This window comes from Ambystoma mexicanum, chromosome 10, assembly GCF_040938575.1.
Source record: "Ambystoma mexicanum isolate Mex_15411 chromosome 10, UKY_AmexF1_1, whole genome shotgun sequence".
NCBI classification, from domain to species: Eukaryota; Metazoa; Chordata; class Amphibia; order Caudata; family Ambystomatidae; genus Ambystoma; species Ambystoma mexicanum.
In genome coordinates this window covers 190,510,810-190,524,417 of record NC_090932.1, presented here as the reverse complement: position 1 = coordinate 190,524,417, position 13,608 = coordinate 190,510,810, and the positions used below count along the sequence as shown (strand labels likewise).

General features: G+C 48.4%; 1 protein-coding gene across 1 annotated transcript in view; it reads right to left on the bottom strand.

The window, feature by feature from the left end:
• BIN3 (bridging integrator 3) overlaps positions 1–13,608 on the bottom strand; it is a 381,110-nt gene that overhangs the window by 323,351 nt on the left and 44,151 nt on the right. The window lies entirely within an intron of this gene.

Below are 13,608 nucleotides of genomic sequence, written 5' to 3'. Positions count from 1 at the left end.
CCTAGCCGTCACCGCCTGCACCAGCCTTTCTCGCGATCTGGGAACCCAATGGGCCCACCTCCGGCACACGGGACCCAGATACTACTCCGGCCCCCAGGAAACCACGGCCCATTCAAAGTGCATCACGCACCTGCAGTCCAGTAACCAAATTGAGGACCGCATACAGCACCCCACTGCTATTTCAGCAGCAGATACTACGGACAACACCGCTACTGGTGTCTATCCTACGAAGGCCATCACACAGACCGGCTCCAATCAAGCCCGATTTGGCCGAAACACACCCGTGTCGATCCCCTGTGACACAACTGTCAAACCCCCTTTCGTGTATGTTATGTAGAAAATGTTGTGTACACCCTGTGTTAACCACGTCCTGGACTACTCTCCGTCCCGAGTGCACGTTGTTCAACCATAGGCTGTTCGTACCATGATTTGTGATTGTGCTCTTATGTATAGTGTTTTGCCTCATCACCATAGAGGTGGATACTTACCTTGTATTTTCACTAAATAGAATCACTCTTGTCCGTGGTCTAGAACTATCGTGCTTATCGAGAGCATTGTAAAGTAATTGCAAAGTCACCAAGAAAAATTCTTTTGTGTTTGAAATAAATGACCACACAACCGCTTATAGGATCTCTCATCCTGATTATTTTTTTATAATTGTATATGTGCCCACCTGGGTATATCAGGACCCCGCCAGGCGCCCTAATTTTTTACTTAACTCTGCTGCAGAAAGGTGCTATAGAACCAGTACCTGTAGCGGAAAGGAACAAGGGATGGTACACCCCGTATTCTTTAATTCCCAAAAAGGACGCAGGACTGAGACCCATTTTGGACTTACAAAGCTTGAACAAGTTCCTCAGGAAGGACAAGTTCAAGATGGTCACTCTTTCTCAGATCCTTCAGGCCATTCAGCTTCAGGATTGGTTGGTGCCATTGGACCTTCAGGAAAATACCCGAGGTTCGTATTTGGCGACTCACACTATCAGTTTCGAGTCCTACCATTCGGGTTGACCTCCAACCAAGGTTCTTCACCAAGTTAATGGTAGTGGTGGCAGTGCACCTCCGGAGAGGGGGGATTCACATCTACCCCTACCTGGACGATTGGTTGATCAGGGCACGTTCTGCCGAACAAGCCCTGGATCATCTGAAAGTTACCTGCCACTTCCTCCACAGACTGGGCTTCTCCCTCAATTTCAAGAAGTCACAAATTACACCTTCCCAACAGCTCCAGTACATAGGGGCTGTATTAGACATATCCTAGGGAAAGAGCTTGCCTCCCAAGTCGAGGGCTCAAGACCTTCTTCAGATGGTTTCCAAATTCCAAAATGGAGAAAAACTCCAGGCCTACGACTTCTAAGGTTGCTCAGTCTCATGGCATCCTGCATTTTCTTAGTGCCAGAGGCACGCCTGAGGATGAGATCCCTTCCGTCGGCTCGAAGACACAATGGTCCCATTTCTCAGGTGAAATGACGGATCTCCTTCAGATTCCGAACAAGGTTCAGCAGGATCTTCTGTGGTGGACTTGCACAGAGAACATCCTAAAAGAACATTTTTGGCAACCATGGCCGGAGATTACAGTAGTGACGGACGCTTCACTCATGGGGTCGGGAGCTCATGCCAACGATCTGACAATCAGCGGTCGCTGGTCTCCATCAGAGTCACAACTACACATCAACCTTTTAGAGCTGAGAGCAATCAGACTAGCGCTGAAGGCTTTTCTGACATCAATCAGAGGAAAAAATGTCCCGATAATGACGGACAACACAGTGGCCATGCATTATCTAAACAAAAGAGGTGGTGTAGGGTCACTACCTCTGTGCAGAGAGGCAATGCGGCTCTGGTATTGGGCAATTCAAGAAGGAATCTCCTTAACAGCAGTTCATCTAGCCGGGGAGGAGAATATGACGGTGGACGCTCTGAGCAGGCAGAGCACGGTGTCCCACGAGTGGGAACTGGCTCAGGAAGAACGGGCACGGCGCGTGCTACTTGTATACCCGATGACATCACCCTCGACAGAGGCCTTCGACTCTACATCGACGCACAGCGTCCTCTGCCGAGAAAAATTTCCCAAGCAGCTAAAGCTGGATGGAATACATCCAAGATGAGGAATACGCTGGAGGACACAATCAAATCGGAAATGGCTTTTGGGACTTCAGATTACACCAGTCCTACTGCTCATGCAGCGGTTGTGAACCCTAGTAATTTGCCAACAGCAGAAATGTGAGGGTCTGGCAAAAGAAGACAAAATATTGCTGCAATTCAGTGGAACAAGAATCATAGATGTGCATTTGAAAAATTCAATTGATTTAACCCGAGATATCACCTAGCTTCATTTTTGAACAGTTTAATTTACCAGTACCTCAATTTACGCTCAATATGTCACAAACTGGCTCAAGTATCCTAACTTATATTCAGTTTCTTTTGTGTGCTGCAGAAACCTTTCAGATACCGAGTAGGCTTTTGTTCATAAACGTCTTACAATCATCTGGGTCATCCTTAGAGGATACTCCTGCTCAGACACATCTAACTTTCATCCCTTTACCATCACTATATGGTTCAGGCTTACACCATGTACCCAGCTTTCCCTAGGCAAGTAACCTCGCCTGATTAGATGTATCAATGTGTCTGGTGGCGACAGGGTTTGTAGTCTCTCAGGTCCAGATGTGGTTGTACCCAAAGAAGAAAAATAAAATGGGTCACCACTCATGAATTCAAGGAGCCCCAGAAGTAGTGTGAGATCAAACCTGGTTATGAAACTGCCAAGTCTAATGGGGGTGGGCCAGCTTTGATCATATGTGGAGAGGGGCTTCTCACTGCCCAACTTTCTTACGCCTTGCTCTGGTTAGCCCAAACAAAAGGGAATTTAAACAAATGTGGTCCCTCAAATTGTGGCTTGAGATGTTCATCCTAGCTCCCAGTTATCTGGCATTACTCACTGTAGACTGTGCGCTACTCTTGGGCACCAGACCAAGGAATACGCTGCCAACTAGGTGAATTGCTGCAGAGCAAGTTGCAGAGAAATCTTTAGAGGCCAGTGAAGGAGTGAAAGGGGAGGCTCTGAGATACAGTTGGGACCATCTCCAGAGATTGCTAAGATAAGGCTACCAGTTTGGTCTACATCTACTCCTCAGTAGGGCTAGGTGAGAAACAAAGGAATGTTTGTTGTCAAATGTAAGTAAATGTTCAGATGCCTGTGATGGAGCATCCGATACACCTGCACCTAATAAGTAATCTTAAAGTCTCAGCTATTGAATGTACCCCATATCTAACAAACAGGTCCAGTGCTATCTTTTTCCAAAAAGCATTCACCTGCAGAGCATGTCACTGATCTCTGCAGTGGTTTAACCTATACAATTTTTTATATTGGCTGTATAGATTTAAAAAAGAATGCGGGTACTAGACAAAGTGGAAAGGGGTCCTCAATACAAGAAAGAAGACATTGATTAAATGGCTAAAATGAAATTGCCACATCCAAAGAGCCCCCACAGAGAAATTGTGGTGGTGAAATAACAGTACCCTTTTCACTGTCATTTTCCATATCAGATACTGCAGGCAAGGAATACATGTCCCTGCTAAACCAGAAGAGCCACCTGCTTCCCTCAACAAAGACACACATCCTGTGCTATGCCAAACAACCGTCTGCACCCACCCATCATCTTCTGATAACTTGGCACGATGAATTGGACCACAGGCAGCACTTTGCCTGTCAGAGGTCCAGGACACAGATTGCTGCAACCACGAGAGTGCCAACACCCCAGGACCAAGGGGAGCTTGTAAATTCTGACCAATATTAGTTTCCAAAATTTTCTGTACTCAGCATTTTTTGCCAAAAACCAGACGTGTTTTGACACAAATTGAATGCAAGTAACTTTAAAGATTAAAATCATAACTCCTAGGTCCATCCATCCAAATCGCTTTGGATAATTCTGTGTGGTCGCGGGCTTGTTCCAGCAAGGGTGGGAACAGGGACCCCTCTCAGCCTGAGGCAAGGCCTGGAACTACGTGATTTTTCTGTCGTGGAAAAGTCAGCGACGGAAAAGCATGCATGAGAAATGTGCGACCCACAAAAGGTTCGCACATTTCCCATGCGAACACGCATTGAAACCCCCACTGACCCACACCCCCACCCACAACACACCCACCAACATACCTAAACCCTACTTACCTTTTCAGACGCTGTGTCCTTGCAGCGCCAGTTCCCTTTCACTTCCGTGATGGCAGGGTCTTTTTTTTTTTTTTTTTTCGGGTGCTGCAGGGGTGTCCCCCGCACATGGTATAGTGAGCGGGGTTTTGCGGGGGACAAACCCCTGCAGTCTTTTTTTTTTTATACTTACCTACAGTGCTGCCAACCAAGAACTTTTGGTGTTCGAACCTTTGGTGGTAGAATTTCAGGCTTTTTGCACAGTCAGACCTTTTTAATTTGGTCCGATCGTATAATTCCGCTAGGGCCTACTAGGGTTTTCCCCAGAGCCAGTCCTGTCACAGAGTCGGATGAAGGTGTCTCACCACCTGCCCCCATTTCCCACCTTCCGGTTATGGCATGTTGCATGTACCAGGTACCATGTCACCCAATGCCTGCTGTACTCCATTTCTGAGCAGAATTCTGTTTCCATTCTCACAAGATTACCCATCCCACCCAGAAGACCATGCATTAGATGGGACTCGACAGGCTCTATAGAATGAAACCATGGGCATTGCCAGAGTAAAAGAAACAAACACTGGTCAAGCAAAGCAGCTCACCTTCAATTCTTCAGTTCCTGGCTTGCCAGTGCTCCATGTTGGCAACATAAACTCAAGGACCTGATGAGACTGCATTATTCGCGAGAAAGGAACATGGCTAAGGAGCGCTTTTGACATCTCCTGTAGCATTGGCACAACCCCAAGGGAAACAAGAAAGATAGATTCACTATAACAAGCAAGTGATCAACTGACCCATAAGGGAGGGATGGATAAGAGCAAGAGAATTCAGATGTATAAAAACCGTGCAAGAACCTGAAAGAATGACAGGTGTTTGTGTGTGGTCTGGTGGGGCAGAGAGACCAGGTGGAGGAAGGACGCAGGAACAGAGTAATTTGGAGATTATGGTTGAGCGTGTTACAGGGAGGTGTTGGTTGAGAGTGAGTGAAGGGTGTATTAAGTGTAGAGTAGCAGAGGGGGGGGGTCCAAGGGCAGGCGACGAGGGAAAAGAGCAGGGGACGAGGGCAAAGGGAAGCAGAGAAAGACCAGGGTGACAGGAACGGGGCAGTAAGTGGAAGGGCACCAGAGCATTAAGAACTACCCAAACCGTTTCCCAGTGTAGTGTCAGGATAGGTGAACATCTACGAGAACCCAGAGAGAGAGCGCAAGAAATGGCTAAAGCCTAGAGGTTCTCACCTTAGAATATTAGACAGTAGGAGTTACCAGTCATTAGTAAACAACATTGGGTACAGGAACAGCTGGTTTAGAGAGGCAGAACCCCAACTGGAGAAGAGAGAAGGACAACCTTTAGTGTGCCACAATTTGGCCTGCTGCCATCAAACCATTGTATTGCTTGCAGCACTTGAAATAAAACCTGTAAACCTATTCCTGTAGTTTGGGTATTCTTAAGCAATCTGAGACAAAACCTTTTTCAACAAAGGGATCCCATGATATGATATGGCATTTATAACGCGCCTATACACAAGTGTTTCAAGGCGCAACAAGGCAAGAGAGGGAAACAGCGGGAAGCCAGACAATGATCCTACTAGCCCAGGTGTCATTGATATTGCGTAAGTGCAGAGGAAGGGGAAAAGTGTGGGGGGAGGGGTCTGGGACAGTGCAGTGCATGGGATCAATAATCAAAAATAATAGACTATTAAAACAGCAATAAATAAAAGTGCGGCCAGCTGGTGGCAAGTGCAAGGGTAAGTGCAGACATCATGTGTCAAGTGCTGGTAGGGGACTGAAGGGATACAGAAACAGTCCCCAAGTGCGGGGGTTACCAGGGAGGCAGTGCAGGTGTGCCACTGGCAGGGAAGGTGACCTGGTAACCAGTGCAGTATCCAGTTCCAGCCAGGAGTTCAGCAGGGGAGAGGAGAGAAAGCAGAAGCCGAGAGGAAGGCTTTGAAGTGCTTCCGGAACCGGAGGTGGTTCTCAAGTTTCAGGTAGGCAGGGAGGCTGTTCCAGAGAGAGGCCATAGCCGAAGAAAAAGATCTACCACCATCTCGTTGCTTGGAGAAGCAACTGACCCTGAGGGAGTTGGAGGCGGATGAGCGAAGAGCTTGAGAAGGAAGGTATTCTGGAAGAGAGAGTTGAAAGTATTGAGGCCCCAGAAGGCCTTGTGGATAATGCAGAGGGTTTTGAACTTAATCCTCGCAGCCACTGGGAGCCAGTGCAGAGATTTCAGTCCTGGAGAGATACGATCCCTGGGCTTGAGGCCAAGGACAAGTCTCGCAGTCCTGTTCTGGATGAGTTGCAGAGAGTAGAAGCAGGTAGATTTAGAAAGAGGATGTTGCAGTAGTCCAGCCTAGAGAGAACCAGAGCTTACAGACCGTAAGCTTCTGGGCGAAGGAGAGGAAAGGAAGAATACCTCTGAGGAGATGCAGCTGGTGGTTTGACTTCTTAGAGACAGATGTGAGGAGAGAAGGAGAGAGTGGAGTTGAAGATGACTCCGAAGTTTTTAGCCTCGCCTGTGGGAGCAAGAAGAGGGCCAAGAGAAGCCAGCAATAGAGTGACAGGAAAGGAGGGAGCGGGATTGCCGATGAGGAGAATCTCAGTCTTACTGGCATTAAGGCAGAGATCCTTGGCGGCACACCACTCCTGGATAGCAGACAGACAGTCAGAGATGAGAGAAGGAGAAGAGGTGGCTGAAGGTAGCCTGAAAATTAGCTGAGTGTCATCTGCATAGCACTGAAAGTTGGGGCAGAGAGCAGCAATGCAGTGGGCAAAAGTGCCAGGTATTGGTTGAACAGCCAGGGAGAGAGGTTAGACCCCTGGGGAACACCACAGGTAGAGATAGAGGAGAGGAAGGACCCAGGTTGGACCTGGGAGGGTCGATCGGAGAGGAAAGAAGTCAGCCAAGCCAGGGCCTGACCGGCGATACCCAGGTTATCACGGGGACGGTTGAGCAGGATGGCATGGTTGACCGTATCAAAGGCAGGATAGAGATCAAGTAAGATGAGGACTCTCGGTGCTCACACCAATCCCCACTGTCTTTAAATGTTTTTTGTCAAAGCTTTGGGTCTCTTCTTTCGGCACCAATATTTTAACACTTCCTAATCATTTTGGTAGCATTAGTTGTGTGAATAAGAGTGTTTGCTTACAAAAGAAATAAGCAACGGTTGGCTTTGATATGTATTGCCTGTAATACTAGTTATTCTACCCTGAAACTGGAGCTTTTCCAAAAACCCTTTCTTAAGCTAGGCATTTAACGCTAAATGTTTACCTTAGATGACAGAAGGAAGTTGCAAAGTTGTACTTAGTTTAACGCTATACCAAACAAAACATCCACCACCTGGATGATGCAGCACCCTGTCAATATTACAGAGAGGGTACCAGACTCCCCTTTCTATTCCAGGGCCTGAAGAAAAATCTGAAATCTGGTGATAAGCAGTGAGGATCTGAAGCGAACCTATTGGCAACATGGTCATGGCAGTAAATAAAGTCCAGTTGCATCAAAGCTGCATTAAGCAGATGATACAATGGGCCTCATAGGAGTTTGCTGGTGCATAATAACGTTCTGGTAATTCCCTTTGCCGGCATGTTACAGCACCAACAAAGTCCAAGTTTACCGGTGGGGTGGCTGGAATTAACTCCAGCTATTAGGTGATAGCACAAATTACCATGATTCATTAGTGGAAGGACACCCAGGAATAGCCACAACACAGGCGTAGGTAAAAAAAAACTACTGGTCGCCAACCTGGCGAAAAGACACCGCCCAATGTATTGAAACCTGCGGTGTCAGTGCACAACACAAGTCTCAGAAACAGAACCCTGCTGGCTTACTACATCCCCTAACGGTACCGCCAGCACCTTGGCATACCCAGTCGAGTAACTTCATCACAGATCTTCCACCCTGCAATGGATAGAACACTATATTAGTCGTTGTGGATTTTTTCTCCAAAATGCCCCATTTCATCCCTCCCAACTGCATCAACTCTCGTGTTCCTAGAGCAAATTGTTTGATTGCATGGATTTCCATCAATATTAGTATCTGATCATGGAACGCAATTTGTTTCTGCCTTTTGGAGAAAGTGTTGTACGATTGCCAAAATCGATCTCCGGTTGTCCACAAGCCATCACCCTCAAACTGATGGGCAAACTTTAGAGCAATATCTCAGCTGTATGTTGCAACAGTGAGGATTATTGGAAAAATATACTCTGGATAGTTGAGTATGCATACGACAACTCCGTTCACACAACCACAGGGCAAACTCCATTCTACACGGAAGACATCCGAGGACATCAGTATTTGATCCACCCGATACCCTGGAAATACCAGCCATAGAAAACTTGCATAAAACCATCCCTCAGGTTCTAAGGAGGCGACAGAGCATCTGACCAAGGCTAAGGAAAGACAAAAACTGTTTGCTGATCAACTTCGGAAGGAAGCTCCCGCCTACCAGATTGGAGAAAAGGTGTGGTTAGCATCCAAACATTCCCCTGAAAGGGCCAAGAGCTTTCCGCCCAAGATACCTGGGCCCCTATACTATAAAGTCTATAATCATCCTGTTGCCATGAAATTGGAGTTACCATCTCACATGAAAATTCACCATGTATTTCATGTCTCTCTCCTCAAACCAGTGAAGTCCAATATACGGCTTAGTTCTCCGCCAGAGCCCGAAGTAATAGATGGAGAACCAGAATATGAAGTCAAATCCATCCTGGACTCCAAGGTGGTCCGATCAAAATTGTATTACCTAATTGACTGGAAAGGTTACGGACCTCAAGACCAAACTTGGGAACCCAGTGAACACGTCAATGGTCCATGTTTAATCAGACAGTTCCATCGCAATATTTCCACCAAACCAGGACCGGGAGGAGAACCACCCTTGAGAGGGGCCTTGAGGGGGAGTGCTGTCATGGTCATGAAGTCAGAGGCACAGGAATGCAGGGGTCGCATGCACAGGAGACCTGGGTGGACACTGTCCTGGCGCCATTGGCACCAGGCTCATGAACAAAAGTAAACAAGAACATCCATTTAAGACCAAAAAGCTTTTATTATGGACATAGCACTTCAGATGCATTAACCTTGAACATTCCATCCATTAAGCAGCCCCAAGTGTATTCTTGGGTGTGGCTGCTAATGGATTGCCCTTGCACGTGCTCACTCTCTAGGAGTGGCAGGGTGTGGCTGGTAAGCTAGCCCTAATGGGCATGCATACAATCACAGCTATATAAGCTGCCCCGATCCGACGCTTCACGTTATTCTGCACTTGCAAGCAGCGTAACGCTAAGGTAAGACTTACCTCAGAAGATCCTGCTTCCTGGACATCCTGCTTCCTGCCAACATACTTACCAACTGGGGCAAGCTGTTCTTACATTTACATCTCTTCGGCGAACCAAGTATTCATCTCAACACTTCCGGAACGCCGAAATCTTAATCTTGGCACCGCAGCACGACACGCTCCATCGTCTACAGCAGCGCCTGGAAGGAAAAACAGAAGACAAGGTTAGACATCGAAAAAAAAACAGTCAGTTTAAGGTTGCGCTTCACCATACTTCGCACTTTTCCTTAAACCATCACTTACCTGCTGTTGAACATTGCGGTAGCATCCATCTTCCATCCGGCCGCGTCTCGCGTCTCACAGCTGCATTGAGGCCGCATTTCCATTTAAGGGAAGAAAACAGAAGAGAGACATTATTGCGGGCATAAATAGGAACAACATATAAAGACATTAAACAGAACGAAGAGCATCACAAGAGCTCAAGAAAGACTTACCAATCATAAGGAGAAGCATAGTCGCAGCTGGACTGGACTAATTCTTATCAGAGATCAGTGAAGGAACTAGATCCCATTCGACACGCCCCTGCCAGAAGTAGCAGGACGGAGAGCTCATCTTCCATAATTCACAGGTGAGCTTTATGGGCCAGCGTATGCTCACAGAAACCGTACTTAGGGGTGAAGGGATCGAGAGGTACAACAATCACAGATTGGCGCACTCACAAACTCTTATCTCCACGCAGGAGCAGTATCACCACATACCACCGCTCACAGCTCTTCTATTGAGAGAGAGGCCTGAAGGGGGCGATTCAAGTTCAGGGAGGGCTGCAACCGTGCCCCAACGCCTCCACAGAGACCAGGTGAGCGTAACAGCACTGATCAACCCACAAAGCTGCCAGCGGAGGGAGAGTTTTTCTCCCATTTGCTTTTTCCGGAAATGTTACCCATTGTAGTGACACTGATGCCTAGTCGGTAGTCCCCTTGGGTGTGTGGCAAGAGTCCATGCTGTGAGGACGTGCCTAGCATGAGCTCCAGTCTTCATTCGGACAATGATCCTCTAAGCTGTGCTTATTTAAATACTACTCGTTGCAGCGACACTGGGACGACTTTGTGGCTTTCCCCGCTAACGTGGAGACCCCAGGAAGCGAGACATTGATTGACTCCGATGCATCTGCGTAGGCAAAATGGCGGTTGCACCGGTACTCAGCGCACAGTGAGGGTGGAAAGGGAGGCAGCAGCTCCCCATAGATCCTTCCCCCTGCATTTGGTGCTGCAACGAGGGGGTCCCTCTGTAGCCGTGACCCGCAGTGAGGATTGAATACCTCCCGCTGAACCGTACGGTGAGGGTGTGCATCGCCCTCCTCTCGGCCTAAATCTAGGTGCTACTGAGACACACCCTAGCAGTAAGGAACCTCAGGAGCAACTGGCGGGAGGCAAGGAGGGGTTGTGCAGTGGCACAGTCGACCACAGTGCTCCAGTCTCCCTGGCGGGAATGCAGTTGAGGAGGCGGCAGCCCTAACATGTGCTGGATCTGAACATGATGCGCATCGGATGCCGGCTAACTGACACAAGCGGCTCGCTGTGGGGCTTCACTTCACTTGGCGACTAGGGACTGCAGGAGGGAGTCGTGGAGAGCTGTGAGCACGGATTGCTTGGCATGTGTGCCCGTATTGTTATTACAAAACACATTTATACAATCAAGGTGGGGCCCACATTTAATGCACATTAAATATATTTGAGACTCTGGGGAAGCGACCAACAAGATTGCATATAAGGATTACTATGGAGTGCTCGCTGAGAGGACACTCCACCCAGCAGGTGTACATTGGGGGCGGCCTGATCGGAGCCAGCCCTGCTCAAGTTGGTTTTTGTGGGACTGTCTGTACCTGCCTTTCTCTTTTTTCACTGCCATGTACATTGTCCTGATTTTTTCTTACGATAACCTGGTAAGGGAAGCTTGGTGGTGTCATCTCCTGGGGACACGTTGGGCCCGCACTCCTTCCAAGGCTGGCCTAACTGCCTTGTAGAAAATTGAGGGCACAGCCCAGAAGTGGGGTCCCCTCACTGCTACCTGGACCATGAGTCTGCCATAGGCTTCTGCACATACAAAGCCCCCATTTATCATACTAGTTGACAACGCACTGAGCACTACTGGGTGAGCATTTTGTGTGCTCTGTCCATGCCTGCTACCAAACAGAAAGGAGGCAATAATACCACAATTATGGAATCCTTTGCTGCCCAAGGGAGCGCTGTCACCCTGTGCCAGAGAAAGATGTGGAGCAGCCAGATGCGCCGACATCTCAAAAGCGGTCTCAGGAAGAGAAGATCCTGGCTGCCATCGCTGCTTCGCAGTCCTCCTTGGAAGGCAAAATCAAGGACATTAAAGTGGACTTGCACCTCCTGAGGCAAGCTGTTCGATCATTGGGGCAGAAAGGGTCACAGCTATGGAGTCGCTGCTGAATGAGACGGACTACTGCAGATCTGGAATCGAGAGTGAAAGCCCTGGAAATGAAGACTGCTGTACTAGAACTGCATGCTGAGGACGGATAAGGAAGGTCACGTAGGAATAACACACAGGTGCTGGGCCTACCTGAAGGCACAGAAGGCATGGATTCTCCTACCTCCTATATTGAGAACCGCATATTGCAAGACGAAGGCCCAGGGAGATTGTCCAGGGGCTTCACAATTGACGGGCACATCATTCACTGCAAAAGAGACCACCGCCAGATGCCAACCCGCAGCCCATAATTGACAGGGACCTTAATTTGGACCTTTCCGCCGCTTTCAACCTGGTCAACCATGAATTGCTGGCGACCAGGTTGCAATCCCTGGTTGGATACTCCAGTGCAGCAACACAGTCGGTGGCCTCCTTTCTGGGCCCCTGTACCGCCAGGGTTGCCCTAGACTATGCCTGTTCCACCCCCCACATTACTAACCCGTGGGGTACCCCAGGGCTCCTCTCTCTCTCTCTCTCTCTCTCTCTCTCCCCCACTTTGTTAAACATCTATATCCTTCCACATTTGGCTATCCTTGATGACCTAGGTGTCCTGTATACGAACTACGCAGAGGACACTCGGGTCACCCTAAAACTCCCAGGCACATACTCTCAGGATTCCCTGGCCATCACCTCCATATATTCCACCATCCATTCTTGGAAGGCAGCGAATTCAACGGCCCTTAACGCAGAGAAAACTGAGATCCTTATAACTGCATCCAGCCATATGCTAAAGAAAGAGGACCCAGAGTATGCCAACTTTTCCTCGCCAATACCACTATACCGGCCACCATGAGCGTCAAAACACTAGTTAACTTGGATGCGGAACTCACCATGAGGCAGCACGTCACTAAGACTTGCGCATCGTGCAGGCTCATTAACAAATTCCTCAGCTACATTCCCCACTTTCTCTCACAGGTTACTAGCCTCATCCCTAGTCAATTCACGGGTTGACCATTTTAACAGCCTACTGGCTGGCACCGCCCAGTCGAATCATTCCGCTCTTCAAGTGACCCAAAACGGGGCAGTAAGAGCTGTCCTGGCCATTCCTAGACAGCACAACGTCTCGGAGGCAAGAGAGCGCTCCATTGGCTGCCTGTGAGGCAACGTGTGCCTCATAGGATCCTGACCCTAACACACAAGTGCCTGATGCAGGTGGCACCTATCTACCTCACAGAGCGTCTGAAGCTATATCTATCCTCGCACTCCCTTAGATCACAGGACCAGGCCAGACTTATACAGCCCAGATTCTGCCTGGCAAAGTATGGAGGGGGAGGGGGGGGACAAGCTTCGATGTCTCTGCCCCAGTCATCTGGAACACCATCCCTCCTGAACTCAAGAAAATCCAAAACACAACCGAGTTCACAAAAAGGCTGAAAACCTTCCTTTTCAACGCACCTTGAATCTAAAGTCACTTTCTGCCCCCCTATTCTGTCTTCATGTACTTACGTCTTGTTTGTTCCATGTGTACCTTGAGGCCCTTAGGCGAGCTGGCGCGTCGTTAAAAATGTAAACAAATAAACACATTTCAAAGATAGGGAGGAGATACTGCAATATTCCAGAGAAGGCAGAACTTCAGCGGGGTAATGCCAAGATTGCTATATTCCCAGATTATACGCCACCTGTCCAAAAGAAGCAAAATAGGTTTGTTCCCACGAAGGAGAGGATCCGTCAACAAGGACTCAAATATATGACACGATTGTATTTTTTCTGC